Genomic DNA, 7,335 nt, shown 5'->3' on the forward strand with positions numbered 1-7,335 from the left:
TCCGATGCAATGGAATAACTAGCTCCAACAACTCCATTTCCATAGGCAGGCAATTCTGATTTGTAAATAGCACAGAAGCTAAATTGAGGGAAATATTAATAGCTCAGAGATCAAAACTTCACAGAGGAAATTTTTAGCACTTGGTGTACTTTTGCAGCCAATCTAAATAAGGTGTTGAGGGAAGTTTTGAATGATCTTTAATTAAGATAGTTTAAGGGAAGCCTTTGCAGTTCAGACTAATCTTTCTGATAATGTATCGTACATGTCCTTGCTATCTACCATAACGTTATCGTTTCCTCTGGTAATTATAACCAGCTTCTGTGTAGCGAGGCTCCCTATCTACAAAGCTTAATGTTTCACACCTCACATTAGGCTCTTCTGCTAAAAGCAGTTTTCTACTGCAATTGGATTTTCATTGCATGTCTCAGCCATACTGAACATGACCTGTTAGGGCCCATTTCCTCCTTTTCCCAGTCCTAATTGAAAAGCAACCAACTTTCACTGCCTGTAACACACACATTGCTCAGAACTGAAACATTTTGCTTAAGGCCAGCTTTTGGTCTTTGCTGACCATCCTTCATGGAGCCCAGAGGGCTGTGACCAGTGGCACAGAGTCCAGCTGGAGGCCTGTAGGTAGTGGTGTGCCCTAGGGGCCAGTGCTGGGTTCAGTCTTGTTCTTATTAGTCAGCAGTGACCTGGATGAAGGGACAGTGTCCTCTGAACATGTTTGATGATGATACAGAACTGGGAGGAATGGCTGATCCACCTGAAGATTGTGGGGCCATTCAGCAGGACCTTGGACAGGTTGGAGAGTTCAGTGAAGAGAAACCCAGGGACTCTCAAGAAAGGCAAATGCAGGGTCCTGCACCTGGGGAAGAATGACCCTGAGCACCAGAAATCCTTCCCTGTGAGGGTGGGGAGGCCGTGGCACAGATTGCCCAGAGAAGCTGTGGCTGCCCCTGGATCCCTGGATGTGCCCAAGGCCAGGTTGGATGCTGCTTGGAGCACTCTGGGCCAGTGGAAGGCCCATGGCAGCGGGATTGGAAATGGATGAGCTTCAAGGTCTCTTCTAAGCCAAATCATTGTAGAATCCTGTGATATTTGAAGAACTAAAATGATGTCCAACAAACATCTGGTACTTTTTCATTTATTTTTCCAGTGAAATGTTATCCAAAAAGTAATTGGCACTTGATTCCTTTGTAAGAACCAAAAAAAAAAAAAAAAAAAAAAAAAAAAGGCGCTGAATTTTAGCAAAGTTTTGAAATTCAAATACAAAGGCAGGGTCCTGAACTTGCAGGGGGAGGCAGCAGCTCAGGCTGGGGGTGAAGGACCTGGGGTCATGGTGGACATGAAGTGTCCATGACAAAAAGTGTTATTGTGCCAATAACACCAATAAGTGTTATTGTGCCAATAAGGCCAACAGGATGCCAGGATTTATCAGAGAATTTCCAGGAGATTAAGCGAGGTAATCCTGCCCCTCTGCTCAGCCCTGGTGAGGCACATCTGCAGGGCTGTATGCAATTCTGGGCTCCTCAGGACAGGAGTGACATGGAGCTCCTGGAGAGGGTCCGGTGGAGGCTACAATGATGAAGAGAGGACTGGAGCATCTCCGTTACAGGGAAAGGCTGAGGGACGGGGCTGTTCAGCCACAAGAAGAGACAACTGAGAGGGGATTTATCAATGCATACAAATATCTTAATGGTGGGTGTCAAGAGGAACGGGTCAAACTATTTTCTGTGGTGCTCAGCAACAGGACCATGGGCAGTGGGCACAAACTGAAACGTGGGAAGTTCCACCTAAACACAAAGAAAAGCATTTTTTCCTGTGAGAGTGAAGCAGACTGCCTGGAGAGATGGTGGAGGCTCTTTCTTTGGAGATACTCAAAGCCTGCTTGAGTAGAGTGGTTGGACTAAATGATCTTAGAGGTCCCTTCCAACCCCAACCATTCTGCATTCTCTGAAAACTTCCATTCCCATCAATGAAGCCAGGATTTGTCTGCAGCTGTTTATTCGGAAAAGTGGACTAGGTTTGTGCTTGGAGGCTTTGCTATGTCCTTCCAAGAAGCTGATAACCTTTCCACAAATGCCCTCCCTGAAAGGAAACAATCAGCAGAACGAGAATTAAAATGAGTTGAAGCAGAAAATTAATCAACCAGGAGGCGTTAATGGATTAACTCCTTTCCAGGCAGTGTCCCTTCCAGCATCCCTCCACCTTTCCAAGGACAGGGTGAGCATGAGAAGTGTCCCCTAGCCTGGAGGTGTGCCTAGCAAAGCCTGGCTCAGCTGGTCAGGGAAGTGTGCCCAGCCTTCTGCACCACTTGCTGAACAAACGATCGTTTAATCTCCAATTAATCAGGTCACTTACGCAAATGCTAAACTGACCCCTCATACTTCTTTCTCTGACATCTGCAACAAAGTGCTGAGAAGCCTGAGTTCCTCGGGGCTTTTCATTTTTTACTATGCTTTCTGCATTAAAATCAAAGAAGTCCAATGATTCCATTATACAATAGACTATCTGACTCACCCTTACAACTATCTTTAATGTTTTTGCAAACCCCAGGATTGCTAATGTTTAAATCAACAAGAAACAAAATTAGTTCCATCACTCTTTTTATCAGGAGCTCAGCAACTAAAAAAGAAAATCTCACAGTAAAATTGCTTCCCACTCCTAAATCCTGTGCTGTGTCACAATTTAAATAATTCAAAATTCCCACAAAGTCTCTCTGTTCCTGAAAGAGGTAATCTATCAGCTTTTTTCATCGTATTTGCAGCTTAAATGTTCACTAATGGTTTATTAGCACATCTATTGTAGATGATCAACTTTGATTAATGTCCAAGTGCTACAAAGTTTTTCATATTTAATAAATATTTTCAGTACTCCCTTATTGCTTTATCAACATAAATTACAATAACTGTCTAATAATTGTAAATCAATACAAACCCTGCAGTAAATCATTCTGAAGCAGAGAGCTGTAAAATGGGAAATCACAGAATCATTTAGGTTGGAAAAGCCCTCTAAGACCATCAAGTCCAACAATTTCCCCAGGACTACCCAGACCACCACTAAACCATGACCCCAAGTGCCACATATGTGGTTTTTAACCACCTCCAGGGATGTCTCAGTGATGCCATATTTTCCCTGTTCCTTTCCCATGGCAATCTAATCCAATGCCAATCTGAACTTCTCTTTCATTTCTTTCTTACACTTTCACTGGTGATTTTTACTTTTGTTTTTCTTCCCTGAACCCTCAGCCACTGCAATAGTATATTGGTTAAATCATCTCATTTGAGCACAATTTTTTTTCTACCTTGTCTCAATTCACTGAGATTTGGAATGTGGGGCTTTTTTTTTTTTTTTTTTTTTTTTTTTTTTTTGCTACAGGCTGAAGATGCCAAGTGCGATTCTTGAGGTCTTGTGGTAAATTTTACTCTGCCTCTGTCTATCTCTTGATTTCCCATCTTTTTAGTTATTTTACTGAACCTTGTGTATGCACTGAAACCAACATGCTTTTGTGTACACACTTTGAAGAGAGTGAATTTCAGAGCCTTGGTTTCATCGGAGTGGGCCTTATGAAGGGACTTCTGAGAACACAGATTGGTTTGGGTTGGAAGGGACCTCAAAGATCACCTCATTCTACTCCCCTGCCACGGGCAGAGACACCTTCCACTATCCCAGGGTGCTCCAAGCCCTGTCCAATGTGGCCTTGGACACTGCCAGGGACGGGGCTGCCAGAGCTTCTCTGGGAAACCTAGAGATAGAGCAATCTAGACTTAGGTTGGAAGATGCTGCTTTCTGCTGGCTGTTCCCCTGGGTATCCTCCAAGGCAGTGGAGAGAGGGAAGTCTTTCTAAATAGCAGTTCCCAAAGTAGTTCTCTGAAGCAAGCAAGACACATCTTCCTCCACAAGTGACAAAAAAGGAATGACTAACTTTGATTCAACACCTACCTTTTGGATGGCTGAAGTTAAGGAGTATGAATCATGCTGCTGCTGTGCTGGTTTCCCTCCTCTTTACAGAACAAGGATTTTATTGTTGCTTCTATCTTTACGCAGCCCTTGCACCAGAATCTCTTCTAGTTTTATGGTCTTGGAAAGACCTATTTTACAGAGTCATGCTGTTGAGCAGAAATCACAGGCTGCAGACTTGGTATGAGGAGAGCAAAACCCACTGGATTTAACTGCAGGATATGCTATTTGGTGAACTGCCTTTCAATAAATTTTCCTATGATTATTTTCTCTGGATTGGCCAATCTGTTTAATGCTTCCTGCTCTTTCAAAGTGGGCCATTATGTCTGGGATGATTTCAGGCTCCTAATGTGAGTGTAAGTACTTTTAACAACAAAGTCTTTACTGTGCTGGAGTGAGTCACTCCCTGCCAGCAGAACCGTTCGTTAAAATTACTGCCAGTTCCTGCATTATAAAAAAAGTGATTTTATTTGTCAAAAACCACTTCTCACCAATTCTATTTACTAGGACTGATGTGCCCTCCCTGAACATTTCTGCTACAAAACCTCTGCTCAAGTCTTCTAGTGCTTGATGAGCATAACTTATGACACCCTCCACATAGCCCCTTTGTAGCTTAGTATCTGCATTTGCTTTGTTGTGTGAAATCAGCCTATCCTATATTTATTTTTTTTTTTACTAAACAAACCAACTACAATTCACAGGAATTACAAAATGCTGTCAAAATCTTCCCTCTTGCTCAATAAACTGATCTGTCAATATATATTCTTAGCAATATCCTGTAATATTCCCACAGAGATTGGCCCCACTTGAAGCTTTTAAAACCACATCCAACATTTTAGCGGCAGCAATAGATGCAGAGACAATCCAACACATCACAAAAACGAAGATTATAGGAGTATTCAGGTGCTACTGCTCCGTAGGAAGCTTTTTGGATTTCTTAAAAATATCAGGGGCAACCCAAAAAAGAAAAAAAAAAGAACAAGTGTGTGTGTGGGAGAATGATGGACACAAGACATTATTTCTTAGAATCTGCGAGCTGTAGTGTATACAAAATGAAGCCCAGAGACGTATGTTTGGGAAGTGTTAAATAACACCAACTCTCCTTTCCAGCAGGCACAAAGCCAGCTAGATTGGGAGATGTCATTAAATGAAAAGAAAATAATAGAATTATCAACTCTCAACTTTATTTTTCCCCAAAGGACAGTACAACCTATCTCAGAAGCCACAGACATGCATAACTATGGCCTAACATTGAAGATTTTTTGGTTATAAACTCAGAAGACACCAACATATTCACTTTAAGTTGAACTTGATGCAGTTCATACTCTTTCACAGAGCACTTCTTGCATCAAGGCTGTAACTTTTGACAGCATTAGGACTCTTCTAGAAAAACATCCCCAAAGACTTGAAATGATGGGGAATCAATAAGATGCTTTATTAATTTGTTACACAGAACCCCTATGGTTTCAAAATGTGTGTTTCATTTCCAAAATTATTTAAGTGGGTTTGTCCTTTGGCTTTTGCCATGCTTCTGTCAGCCAGATTAAAGAGCTTTCCATTATCATAAGTCTTCTCTCAATGTTCCTACTTATAGATTAGAAGGTGACTTAATCATAATCTTTCCTCAGATAAACTGAACAAATCAATATTGTTTAGTCTTTGGCTGTAAAGAAGGTTTTCCAGACCTCTATAAATCCAAACACCCTTTTGGACTCACTGCTTTGCAAGGTGTGGTTTCATATTAGAAATATCTGACATATTTTCTGCTTCTATTTGTATGTTTTTCCCTGGTTTTATCGAAGTTTCTCTGACTTAAATCAGGCCACTTCACCAAAGGGTTCAGAATGTTCTATGAAATCAGTCTTTTATTGCTTTTACTTTTTATCACTGAAAGCACTTGCTGATAAATGATGCAGGAGTGCTGTCTGATCACTTACCCCATTTATAATCCAGATTTTATTTAGGTTTTACAGGGCTCTAATGGATCATGTTCACATTTCATTTACAGGCTCCTCTCAGAAAACCACTGAAATTGTCTTCCTCAATGATCTTAGATGTCTTTTTCACTAAAGGATTCTATAATTTTTTTAAATCAGAGTCTCACGTGCTGCTTGAGCTTTTCACTTCTGGATGGTTTTTTGATAGACAACATCTGACGACAAAGCTTGGAAGCACTCTGACTTGACTGACTGATTGCTTTGCTTTTAACTGAAAGGGTTTGGGGGTCTTGGTCTGGCTTAAGTGAGCCAATACTTGCCTCTGAAATTTGCCAAAACAATTCCTAGAGTTTACATCCTGATTGGTCAAAGGCTGCAAATACCACAGGCTACTCCCTTTATTTACACATACAAGAGGTGCTAACAGTATTTGTGACAGCTTGTGGGCTTGTTTCACATAATTTCTAAAATATTTCCAAATTTACATAAAATGGTGGAGCAGCCGGAGATATTTTCACGTGGTTCTTCTGCAGACAAGGAAAGTCTTTTGTATCTCTAAGCCTAAAGAGGACAATGTAGGGGAGAGGCTCCTTATATTGCCAAATATTTATATATATATATATATATATATATATACTTTTAAACTTCTCATTTACATGTGTTTCAACAGTCTTACAGAAGGTGGTAGCAGCTACCCTAAAGAAAGCTTTGAGCCTCTTGCATGACTTCCTTTTCCAGGAAATACATGTCTTTTTTTCAGTTGGAGACCTCTTTGCTCTTTAATCCTATATAGGTTTTATAGAGGAAGCAGTTGAATCACTCAAGTGAAAATATGCTAAGGAATAAGAACATTTCATATGTTGTTCATGTGTTTACGACCAAAAAGTCAAATTTAAATCAGAATCTCAGCACCATAATCTTTTAGCAAATGTTACCAGCTGTTCAGCTCCACACTTTCTTCCTTCTTGAAGCAAGTAGGAAAGTGAAAATCCATCATATCAGTCAGCTAGAGGTTCTTAGTCCCTTTACCTTGACAGATGATACATCAGAGTGCTTGTCTTTCTGGAAATTTTAGTTTTAATGGGCTGGGATCCATCTTTCTGCAGATACTAAAATAAAAATATACATCAAGTCATTTAGATTACTTAAGCATATATATATAGGCTCACTTTCAGATGTTCTTCTGAGAAATAGGACTTAATTTTTCTTCTATGTCTATTTATTATGGCAGCATATTTTTCTTCATTGAAATGGCCAGTGAAAACAGTATGGCTGCTGTGCTATTATGATATCCTCCCAAATGCAAACAAGTGTGAGATTATTAAATATAATAAATTAAAAAAGTAGAAGGGTATAATAAGCAGAAAAATTAATCTCAGTGAAATTCCAAGAAATTTGCCAACAAAATTAATGTAAGAGAGGAAAAAGAAATCAT

The sequence above is a fragment of the Sylvia atricapilla genome, chromosome 4, assembly GCF_009819655.1.
Source record: "Sylvia atricapilla isolate bSylAtr1 chromosome 4, bSylAtr1.pri, whole genome shotgun sequence".
In the NCBI taxonomy this organism is placed as follows: domain Eukaryota; kingdom Metazoa; phylum Chordata; class Aves; order Passeriformes; family Sylviidae; genus Sylvia; species Sylvia atricapilla.